Consider the following 13,002-nt stretch of genomic DNA (forward strand, 5'->3'; position numbering starts at 1 on the left):
TGGAGTTATACTTCATAACTGGGTTGTCACTATTGCAACAACAGGGTACCTGCCTGCCCACCGATGAATAAGCCAACAAGCTTCGAACAGTGCCTTCTGGGTGGTGGTATCTGCCGAGAATAAGTAACATTAGTCTGATGAAGTTACTTATTCAAAGCAGTGCAATATCTCGGCTACTCCTTCTGAAGGTTCATTCACAATATGAGATATGAATAAACAATGCATTAATATTACCTGGGTAGTAGAAATGATGGAAGTGCATTACCCATGCCTAAACAACCTTTTTTAAATAAATGTTTTCCATACTTTTTTTTTTTTTTTTTTTCCATTCTCAAGGATCATTGTTATGTATAGGTACTTTTTTTTTCTTTTTTTTTTTTGAACTTATAGTACTTAGTATCGTGCATGGGTTGAAGGTTGAGAAGATGAAAGAAGATATTTGTTGACATTAGATTTGAACTTTTGTAGATTGTAATTTTCAGGAAATACGTATGAAGGAATGTTGTTCCAGAAAACAGAAGTTGAATGAATAAATGAGGAAGAAGAAAAGTTGGTTCTGTGAGTTTGAAGTTGGACAGTAAAAGGATATGTTGGCTGGTTGCATCACGCTTTCAGACTGCTTTAAAAGAGAGAGTGGGAATTATAGAAACCAATTCAGAAGAACAGTGGCCATGGAAATAGCCATCGATACAAAAGACATGTGGCAGAAACAGAACATGAATGAGACAGAGAGTGGACAGACTCTGTTAGAGATGAGGCATTAATTAACCTAACTGCCCTCTTCTGAATGGAATCTAAAAGCCTGAGAGAGGTTTTGGGGGCACTGCCCCAGATGTGGGAACAATATTCCATGGTAGGGTGGATTTGCAATTTGTACAGAGTAAACAGCTGTTTGAAAGAAAATTAACACCGAGAGCGAAAGAGAAAACCAAGTTTTTTAGATGCAGAGGAAGCTATATTTGTAATGTGCTTGTGCCAAGAGAGATTAGAAGTCAGGGTAATCCCCAAAATAGATATATCATCTTGCCTAAAAATCGGAGTGTCACTAAAGATGAGCACAGGAGCAGAAGAATCCTTTTTGCGAGATATAAGACAGGACTGAGTTTTAGAAGGGTTGAAATCAACTAAGTTGTCTTTGCAACACTGGAGAATTATCTTAAGATCGGCATTTAAGGAATTGGTAGCAGATTTTCAAGAAGATGAAGCTGATTGAACAGGGCAAGGTTTCTCAAACTGGAAGGTGGAAAGTAATGTGCTATCACCAGCAAAACTATGGATAGGATTTCTGGGCACTGAAAGAAGATCATTAACATATAAGAGGAAAAGAGTGGGAGAAAGAACTACACCTTGGGGGAACACCAGCATTAGTGGAGAAGTTAGAAGACAGTCTTCCATCACCTGCAGTGAGTAGCCAGGAAAAAAATGGATACCCAATTACAAAAAACAGTTGGCAAACCATAAGATGGAAGCTTATTTATCAAGAGCAACTGCTTGAGTTTCACCAAACTTCAATTGAATTTCTCAACAGAATAGTAGCAAGCTTATATAGCATCAGCCAAAAAAAAAAAAAAAAACACCTTCAAATTCACTCCAAATGTTTGTCTAGTTCTGCCTTGAACTTATTTAAGTTACCGACCTCCACTACAACAGATGAAAGTTTTTGTTCAAACTGTCAACCACGTGCTGGCTAAAGGCTAATTTCCACACATCTATTCTACAATTGTCTTTTCTCAATTTGAATTTATGCCCCCTCAGGTGAGTAATCTGAGCAAGAGGAAGAATCCCATTAGCATTGAGCTTGCTCAATCAATTCAAAGGCCTTTACACCTCAATTAGATTACCTCACAGGTACCTAGTCTCCAGAAGCCTTTCTTGGTAACACCAACCCTTTGTTCCACTCACCAATCTCGTTGCTCTTCTCTGTACTCGTTCCAGCAGCTCTACATCTTTCCTAAAATGAAGCCTCCAGACCTGTATACAGTACTCAAGGTGTGGCCTGACTATTATCTTATACAAGCGGTGCAGAAAGGCTACTCTTGCAGCTTTTTTTCACCGCTCAGAAAACTTCATATCTGACTGCACAATTACCACCAGGTCCTTTTCATTCTCCACTACTCTCAGTGTAGTACCACCTAGTTGATATGGTACTCTGAGTTTACTGTTACCCATAAGCAGTACTTTACATTTGTCAACGTTAAACTTCAGTTGCCACCTCTCATTCCATCTGCTCAACTTTTCCAGATCCTGTTGCAGTAGCGTACTATTATTACTGTCATTAACAACCATGCCAACCTTCGTATCGTCCACAAACTTAGACATTAACAAAATGTCTAAGTTTGTGGACGAACATACCGAAAACAACAATGAGCCCAACACCGAACCCTGTAGGACTCCACCAATAACATTAGTCCATGAAGAGCAGTGTCCATTGATAACCACTCTCTCTCTTTTCCCATCAGCCATCTTTTTATCCATTGTAGCAATTTGCCCTTAATGCCATACTGCTCCAATTTATACAGTAGTCTTCTGTGTGCCACAGTATCAATAGCTTTCATAAAATCTACGTATATGATATCAGAATTATTCTTTCATCCAATTCCTTTGCGACCATATCATAGTATCCAATCAAATTTGTCAGACAAGACTTCCCCTTAACAAACCCATACTGTGTCTGAATTATAACTTCAGTCTTGTCTAGATGATCCTGCATCGTTTCCTTAATCAGTGACTCCATTATTTTCCCTGGAACAGAAGTTAGACTAAGAGGTCTGTAATTAACCGTGTCACCGGTTGATCCAGTTTGTGAATTGGGGACACGTGCACAACTCCAGTCCATGGGATTCTTCCCTGAGTCTAAGGAAGCTTTCATAATTATGGCTAAGGGTTTGCTTACTTCTTTGCTGCCTCTTTAATATAACTGGATAGATCCCATCCACCCCAGGTGCCTCCCTTATGTTTAACTTGAACAATTTCTCCTCCACTTTCCTCTCAGTCATTACAAAATCTCTTAGCTCCCTGTTAGAGTTTGATAAACTTCTGGCATTCCTCTCCTCGAATAACTCCTCATGCGTGAATGTAGATGCAAAATACTCATTCAGTTTATCAGTGACCTGAGCATGATCATCAATAGTCAAACCATCTATGTTAAGTGGACCAATCTGATTCATCCCTTTCCTTCTAGAGTGTACATAAGTAGAGAACTCTTTGCTATATTTCTTTGAATCCTTTGCCAAAGATTTCTCGTGATCTGCATTCACCTGCCTAACCTCCATTGTGACTTGATTACAGACTAGCTTATATCTGCCATAGGCTTCTGTGTCACCTGACAATATAATTTATATGTATCCGATGCATTTTTCTTCTATGCCACGAGCCACATTAATTCATCTGATATCCATTTAGGCTTAAACTTTGAACAGTATTTCTTAGTTGGAATGAAAAGCCTTGTACTCTCAAAGATTAAGTCCCTGTGAGCCTCCCATTTAGTATTCACCATCGGCAACATTATCAGTTGATCCCACTGTATAGAATTTTAAAACACTGTGACCACTGTAGTCACCTTTATGAAAAAAAAAAAAAAAACCTTTCCCCTAACCCTGATGGTAGTTACATCTTTAAGTAAATCCCACATCAGTATACTGTGATCACTGCTACCTAGTGGTTTCTTTATCTACAGATTCTTAAAGCATGAAGAATCACTGCTGATAACCAGATCAAGAGTATTACTCCTTCCGATTGCCTCTTGAACATGTTGCTGAAGAAAACAGTTATCCGATAAATCCATAAAAGTCTTGCTAGTATGTGAGTGACCAACCCACAAGTTCCAGTCAATATCTGGAAAGTTAAAATCCCCCATTATAAGACATTCTGATTTACTGGCCCACTCAATTTCTCACAATTGCTCATTATACTCATCAGATACATTAGGCCTATAACACACACCTACTCTCATTTTCCCCATTCCCAGTGCTTATATCACACCACATTGACTGAACATTGCACTGTGCACCAATGTCAATTGGATGCACTCCCATAGATTTTATGGGTTTCTTAACTAACAGCATAACCCCCTCCCTTCCTGTATACATGTACTCCCCAAATTCCAATTCTGCACTGCTTATATCCATGTGGCACCACATCTCTGATATTGTAACAATATCCACTTTTGATATCTTGACTAGCATTTATGGTAACGTACGTTTTGGTCACTTATAGTAACGTAAGCCAAAATATCACCAGTGGATTGACAATGGAATTTGTATTGATAATCATTGATCAAATGGAATGTTTCTAGATAGTTTAAAAGTTGGTGGTTAATGATTTCTCCATTACTTTAGAAAGAATAGAAGTAAGCTCAATGGGAGAAACTGTTCAAATAATTGATAATTGAATGCAAAGGATTTGTCACCCTTTTTAGGAACTGGCCAGATGTGCCAATTTCTAAGCAGATAGGAAAATTTTGGAATAAAGTGAAAAAGGCAACACAAAACAGGAGTTAGTTCAGAGGCACAGGTTTTGAGAATAAGTAGAGAAATGCCATCAGGACGTAGAGCTTTCTTTCTTTGCATCAAGCTTGTTCAAATCCATTTCTAACGTCCTTTTATCAGATATCAACTTAATTTGTTAAGTTGATATCTGATAAAAGCTTTAAAAAAATATATTTGTTAATGCCTCCTGTGGTCTTAATGAAGACCACAGGAGGCATTGAATGGGAATGTTAATGCCTCCATACCAAACTCATCAATATACAAGTTGGAAGAAAATAGGATGCTGGCAGATCAGCTTTATCTTTGGTTGAAGTGGGAATAGATCCATCTGGTTTTGATGGAGGTAGAAATAGAGATGGGCAAAAATAGTGGCCAATAGCTTTGGCAAGAGACTGGAATGTTCAACTACTATTTGGACAAGAAGCAAATTTTTTATTCTGCCTGTTCAAAATCTATTTTTTACTGATTAATACCTGCTTTACAACTGTTTCAAGCATTGGTGTAGGCAAAAAATGAACCTAGAGATTTGGATACAAGTCAATTGTAAAATGCAGTATTAATATTTTTATTGGTTAAACTGAATTACATGCAACACTACTCTATCTTTATAAATTGCATACATTTGCTTTAAAAGGTAGAATTAGATTTCTAGATTTAAAACTGTTCTCTCTTTCTCAATATTGTGTTGCCAGGCACGAAAAAGTAGACATCCTACTTTAGCAATTTCTTCACAGCAATTTAACCAAAAGCTTGTAAAAAAGTTAATTATATTATGAATATGTTTCAATTTTTTTAAAGCTGTTCGATTGTATTTTTAGGGTTTTTCTATTATACACAATCAGATATTAACATTATTGATTGACTTATTTTAATTTGAAGCTAACTACTGTTATTATTGGCATGTAAAAAATTAATACAAATTTTATTAATACAGTACATCATTTTTTATTTTATTATTATTTTTTGTGGGTTGGGTTTGGTTTCAGTTACTGCACTGCAGGTCTAAACAGTGAACCCAGGCCTAACTTTAATAGTGATCCTTGGTTGGGGAATTCACAAGTGTACAAAGAAGCTTGGGGTATAATGAATTATGTAAACTTTATCCCAAATAATGCTTGGCATTTTAACAAGTCCTAATGTCAATTTGAGTGCATGAGAATATTCAGCCAGATTAAAAAAACAGAAACTGAGTTCAGCTTTTCTCTTTCTGATGAACCTTTGGAAATGTTCCCAACAGCCAAATCTAGCAAACAGGGCATTGTTATGAATAAAACTTTTACAACATATCTGAAGAGGGCAAAATCTGCAATAGTATGTTTCTTGAAGCAATCTGAAACATTTGATGTTTAATACAATTCCAAAGTTCCATAGCCAAGTGGTAAAGGTGCACAAGTATATATATACATGCTTTGAGTGACTGTGATCCATGTCCACAGGACTACTAAATATGGTGCTGTTTCTTGCATTCTCTGTCTTCTGAACTCCTCTGACTGTGTGGTTATTCTGGAGTACAAACAGAAAATATATTATTTTTTTTATTTTTAAAAATCCACAGGCAGAAAAATGTTAGTTAATGTTAGTTTAAAGCTAATGTTTTAAAATATTATGTACTAATAAACAATCCTATTGCTGTATTTTAATATAAAATGTATTTTGTTAGTGAAATTTAATTTCTACTGCAGTGTGGACCCTAAAAAACTCGTGCTTTTGCAGAAAAATCTCCTTTTTTTGGGAAGCACTCCTGCTTTAAAAATACACACACTGTTTTTCAACCATTTTGGCCCAAAAACCCCCTACTTAGGAGGAAGAGGTTTTTGGGAAAATAAGAAGTTTTTGCAGCTTTGGCCCAAAAACATCTTCCTATTTTCCTCCTGCTTACTATGCCTGTACTCCAGTTTTTTTAAAGTAAAATTTGGTAGCTGTGAGAACATTAAGAGAGTAGCAGAGAATTTTTTTACTTATGATAACACTACATAGGAGACAAACATCAGCCCACTGGATATGAATGATATAACTCTGCATCTACATTCACATATGAAGAAGATTTCAGAGATGGGGATACTAGAAGTATACCCAATTTTAATTGAGAGTTGAATAATTTTTGTTATAACTGAAGGAATCTGGTAGAAAAATTGTCAATGGAATCTATCCAAATATATAAAATAAATAGCAGAAGTAAGGTAAATTAACCCAACCTTTAACCATAAATAATTATGGGAGCACCCTTGGATTCAGGGGATGTCCCTATAGGCTGAATATGTGTAGATGTCTCTCCTATTTTCAAAAGATGAAATTAGAGACATGTAAGCCTATGACTGTGTCAGGGAAAATAATGAAGTAAGCAGTTGAAGAAAAAATATTTATATCACTGTTTGGCTCACTGTTGTTTTCTGTATTTATTAATGAAGGTGTATGTCTAAGTTTGCAGATAATATAAAGGTTCGCAGGGTAGTTAATGAGAGTAATAAAGGTAGCCTACTGCAACAAGATCAAAAAAAATTAGGCAGATGATCTGAGAAAAGGCATTTGAAGTTTAATATTCACAAATGCAAATACTATACTCTGTGTAGTAAAAAATGAAAAAGACCTAGGATTAACTGTGCAGTCAGATATGAAGTTCTCTGAACAGGGCAGTTCATGGGGTTCTATCAATGATTTACAGGATTTTTTCCAGCAAGGATAAGAAGGTGATTACCCCATTGTACAAGGCAGTGCTTTGGCCACATCTTGAGTACTGAATACAGGTCCGTAGGCCTCATTTTTAGAAGGATTTAGATCTGCTGGAACTGGTGCAGAAAATAGCAACAAGACTGATGTTGGAAACAAAAGGGTGGTCTCACCAAGAAAGACTTCAGTACTGCAAATTGCAGCATCTGGAGACTAGGCATCTTTAAGATGATCAGATTGAGGTATTTAAGGCTTTGAATGGATTTAGTAGGCTCAATACTTATGGTATTCTTCCTCTTGCTCATATTACACACATGAAGGGACAAATTCAAATTGAGGTAAAATGGCTACACAATGGATGTACAGAAGTTTGCCTTTAGCCAGTAAGGGGCTGACTGTTTGAACACTTTCATCTGTTGTTGTGAAAGTGAGTAGTTTTAATAAATTCTAGGGGAAAACTAAACAAATTATTGGAGGAGATGGATGAGTGATGTAGGAGTTTTTTTTTTTGGGTGATGTTTTATAAGCTTGCTTTTTTGCATCATTTAATGAGTGTCATCTTGACAGAAATGAATTTATTTGTTAAGGGGAGCTATTGTCTGATCAATCTAGTTAGCCACTAAGAATTAGTCAAAGGAACTGTGTACAAAAAAAATAATTTTGACATCATATTCTTGGCATTCTCTAATGTTTTTAACATTAGACTAGTTATTATACAGATTATTGTTCATGGTTGTTATGCAGCTCAGTTCATCTGCATATAATTGTGCATAATAATCAAATGGATAAACTGGAGCAGTGGAGCCATTAAAGGTAGGTTACTGCTATGGATGAAAGGATTGTTGAGAAGCAGGAGAGAGAGGTGGTTGTTAATGGTCTTCTCTAAAAAGGAACTGTTCTTCATCCATTAATGTTATCATTCCGATCCATCAGGGTTCAGTGTTGGGTCCCTTATTAGCATTAGCATTAGTAGAGGCATCTGATGCAAGAAAACAAGCTTATGCAACATCAGCCAAAAAAAAAAAAAAAACCACTTCCACTTCACCCCTCTGTTCGTTCAAAATACCTGTCCAGCTGAGCCTTAAACTTATTTAGGCTATCAACTTCCACGACAAGGGATGGAAGTCTGTTCCACCAACCAACCATCTGCTGGCTAAAGGCAAATTTCCACACGTCTATCCTACATCTGTCTTTCCTCAATTTGAATTTATGCCCTCTCAGGAAGAATCCCATCAGCATTGAGCATGCTCAAACCATTCAAGGCTTTCTATACCTCTATCAGATCACCTTGCTGGTGCCTAGTCTCCAGACACTGTAATTTGCAAAACTTAAGCCTTCCTTCGTAAGAGCACCCCTTTGTTCTATTCACTAATCTTGTTGCCCTTCTCTGTACTCGTTCCAGCAGCTCTACATCCTTCTTGAAATGAGGCCTCCAGACCTGCATACTGTACTCTAGGTGTGGCCTGACCATTGCCTTATACAAGAGAATAATCACCTCCTTATCCCTGCTAGAAAAATTCCTATATATCATTAACAATACACCATGAGCTACTCTTGCAGCCCGTCTGCACTGCTCAGAGAACTTCATATCTGCCTGCAAAACCACCCCCAGGTCCCTTTCATTCTCTACCACTGTCAGTGTAGTACCACAGAATTGATACGTTGCTCTGGGGTTGCTGTTTCCCATATGTAGTACTTTACATTTGTCAATGTTAAGCTTCATTTGCCACCTCTCAGCCCATCTGCTCAACCTTTCCAGACCCTGTTGTAACAGCATACTGTCAGGAGTGTCCTTAACAACCCTGCCAACCTTTGTATTATCTGCAAACTTGGACATTAAGCTTGATATACCGTCATCAATATCATTTATAAATACAGAAAACAATAATGGACCCAACACTGAACACTGAGGGACTCCACTGATAACATTAGTCCACGATAAGCAGTGTCCATTGATTACCACTCTGTCTTCTCCCCCTCAACCACCCCTTTATCCATAGCAGCAATTTGCTTCCAATGCCACATTGCTCCAATTTTTGCAGCAGTCATCCATGTGCAACAGTATCAAAAGCCTTTCTAAGATACAAGTATATAATATCAAAGTTATTCCCTGCATCCAGTTCTTTTGTGACTGCATCATAGTATCCAATCAAGTTGGTCAGGCAAGACTTCCCCTTAACAAAACCATGCTGTGTCCGAGCTATAACTGAAGTCTTGTCTAGATGATCCTGCAGTGCTCCTTTAACCAGTACCTCCATTAATTTTCCTGGAACAGAAGTTAAACTCACAGGTCTATAATTACTAGTGTCGGCCTTTGATCCTCCTTTGTGAATTGGGGTCACATTTGCACATTTCCAGTCTATGGGTACCTCCCCTGAGTCCAAGGAAGCTCTCATAATTATGGCTAACAGTTTGCTTACTTCCTTTGCTGCCTCCTTTAATATAACTGGATGGATCTCATCCACCCCAGGTGCCTTTCTTGTCTTTATCTTCAACAATTTCTCCTCCACTTTACTCTCAGTTATTACAAGATTCTCTAGCCTTACTGCCAGAGTTGAATACACCTCTGGCATTCCCCTCACTGAAGAACTCCTCGTGTGCGAATGTCGATGCAAAATATTCATTTAGTTTGTTAGCTACCTGAGCAGGATCATTAACAGTTGACCCATCGATATCAAGTGGACCAATCTGATTCGTCCCCTTCCTTCTAGAGTTTACATAAGTAAAGAACTCTTTGCTGTTTTTCTTTGCATCCCTTGCCAAAGATTTCTCGTAATCTGCCTTCATGCATTTTTGTTCTCTGCCATATGTCTCATTAGTTCATCTGACATCCATTTATGCCTAAACCTTGAACAATATTTCTTAGTTGGTATGTAAAGCCTAGTAGCTTCCAAGATAAGTTCTTTGAATACTTCCCATCTTGAATTTGCTGTTGGTAACATCATCAGTTGGTCCCACTGTATAGAATTTAAATACTGTCTCAGTCCATCGTAGTCGCCTTTCCGAAAGCAATAACCCTTCCCTTTACCCCCCTAATGGTAGTTACCTCTGTGTAAATCCAACTTCAGCACACTGATCACTTCCACCTAGTGTTTCATTTATCTGTAGATTCTTAATGCATGAAGAATCACTACTGATAATCAAATCAAGAGTATTACTCCCTCTAGTTGCCTCCCGAACATGCTGATGTAGAAAACAATCATCCAATAAATCCACAAAAGCCTTGCTAGTGTGTGAGTGACCAGCCCCCAAATTCCAGTGAATATCTGGGAAAATAAAATCCCCCATTATAAGACTCTCTGATTTACTGGCCCACTCTATTTCCCTGTACAGTTTCTTATTATACTGATCAGAGTCATTAGGCCTATAGCACACTCCTACTCTCAATTTTGATCTCCCAATGCTTATGTCACACCAAACGGACTCGACACTGCACTGTTCAGCAATGTCGACTGGCTTCACTTCCTTGGATTTTATGTGTTTCTTAACTAATAGCATAACCCCTCCTCCCTTCCTATCCTGTCTATCCTTTCTGTAGACGTTGTACTCCCCAAATTCCAGTTCTGCATTCCTTATATCTGTGTGACACCACGTCTCTGATATCCCAACAATATCTGCCTTTGATGTTTTGAGCAATACCTCAAATTCATCAAATTTATTTACTAAACTCCTAGCATTGGTGTATACGCAAGTATACATGCATCTGTTTCTATACTTAGTTACCCTAACACAACCCATGTGTTTACTTGTACCGCAATGACTCCCAGTAGTCTCTGAAATATCCTGCATCTTGTTTTTCAGGCTTCTGTTCATTCCAATAGAAGCAGTGCAAGAATCTCTTTCACCTCTGCCAGTGGCTACTGTTAATCTATTAGTCTTTGTCTCCCTCCAAGCTAGCAGTTTTCCGACCCACCTAACACTACCTCGATAGCACCAGCAAATATTCTTGCACCCTTTCTATTTAAGTGTATCCCATCCCTGTAGAAGCAGTCTCTCCTGTTAACAAGTACAGTCCAGGCTGTTAATAATTATTCTACCCCTTGAGCTTTGCACAATCTTTCCAGGGCCGAATTGATCGACAAGGCTCTCATCATATACTCCCTCCTATCGTGTCTGGGCAGAATTGCAGACACTTTCAAATTCAACCCTAAAACCCTTATTGTTTTTAATATTTATTGACAATATTGATATGGGCTTATCAGTATTAATGTGTTTCTATTACAGGCTGGTAGAAGGCTCTTTGTGGATGTTTTTTTTTTTAAGTTACTATATACACTCAGTGATCATTAAATTGTGACCACCCCATCCATAATGGATTGTCACATAGATCGCAGTATGAAAAGTTAAAGCTTCCTATGCTAAAGCAGCGATAATTTGCATCTGGTTTTGCGAATAAAAGTGATAAAGTAGCAGTTATGGGACTTAGTAAAGATATCAAAGTTTCAAAAGAGCACGATTGTGGGAGCTCACACATTATTATTATTATTAGCTATATGGTGCAAGGAAGCCTGAGGCTTATGCTGCACCAGCCAAAAAAAAAAAAAAAAAAAAAAAAAAATTCCCGAGTTACTCTGAGAGAGAGAGAGAGAGAGAGAGAGAGAAGGGAATCACCAAGAAATAGAAGAATGATGATATCCAGCTCAGGACCGTGGGTGTGCCAAGCCCATACTCACCAGATGTGAGCCCCTGGGTGCATCTGTATTGGAAATGGCACTTCTTGTCCGTTGCTCATGGTCCATTTTGAATAAAGTGTACAAAGAATAGTGTTGAACAGGTCAAAGAACCTCCCACTGACAAAACTTTAAAGGATTACACAAGGTGAATGTTTGTAGTGAGCAAAGAGTGCAGTGTATTGTACAGGCTCACAGCATATTGCTCTGCAACAGTTGACATCACAGAGTACTATGGGGAATGTCAGAACAATATCCTATCCAAAATGACAATGCACTGCACACTCCGATTTATACAGTTCCACATCAGACAACCCAAGGTACACTTTCTCCTCACCACTCATTGTTGACAGAATATGCTGTACAAAATGAAGCAAATTCTATCTTCAAAGTGAATGCTGTTGACAATGAGTGGTGAGGAAAGAAACAACAACATGCTGATTGGCCACTGGAGGACTGACAACAAGTGAGCTGGTTGGATGAGTCCAAATACCTGATGCAATACACTGACAGACACCATGTGTAGTGCAAGCAACGCTAGTGCATGGACCCACATGCATGATGCCCACCCTACCCTGCCATGTCACATTTTTCCCCAGACAGAAACAGGATCTCCCAAGAATGAATGCATCATGTCATTGGTACCAAATTGTGCACAACTAGTTCAAGGAACATAGTGAAGATATCACCCATCTTGATTGGTCTCCAAATTTGCCTGACCTCAACCCAACTAAACACCTGAGGGATGTTTTGGAATGGGAAGCAAGGCACGTGGACACCCAACTGTCATCTGTTCCAACACTGGAAAACCTTGCGGGCAGCATGGTTGCAAGCCTTTCATACAGTGACAGATTAGATGATACAGTGTCTATGGAAGCCTTCAGACAGTTAGTGGAGTCAAGCCTAGGCAAACAGTAGCTGTTACATATGCAAATAGTGGACTTACACAGATAGGTGGTCATAATTCAGTGAACACATTGTATGTCAGTCAGTTAGCTTGCATTGGAAACACCTGTGACCATGATTTCATGTGCAGTGTTTGCACCACCATGTTCTCTCTCTCTCTCTCTCTCTCTCTCTCTCTCTCTCTCTCTCTCTCTCTCTCTCTCTGTGTGTGTGTGTGTGTGTGTGTGTGTGTGTGTGTGTGTGTGTGTGTGTGTGTCGTAACACTAAAAGAT

The 13,002-nt window shown here is 38.4% G+C and overlaps 1 non-coding gene across 1 annotated transcript; it reads left to right on the forward strand.

Annotated features, from left to right (window-relative positions):
- The first annotated feature begins 4,605 nt into the window (after window positions 1-4,605).
- On the forward strand, window positions 4,606-4,724 carry LOC150084529 (small nucleolar RNA snoR104). Its single transcript, XR_016547137.1, has one exon. It is a non-coding gene; the product is annotated as a small nucleolar RNA snoR104 (small nucleolar RNA).
- Window positions 4,725-13,002: the final 8,278 nt, after the last annotated feature.

The sequence above is a fragment of the Mastigoproctus giganteus genome, chromosome 6, assembly GCF_048544385.1.
Source record: "Mastigoproctus giganteus isolate SK-2022 chromosome 6, ASM4854438v1, whole genome shotgun sequence".
Taxonomy (NCBI): Eukaryota; Metazoa; Arthropoda; class Arachnida; order Uropygi; family Thelyphonidae; genus Mastigoproctus; species Mastigoproctus giganteus.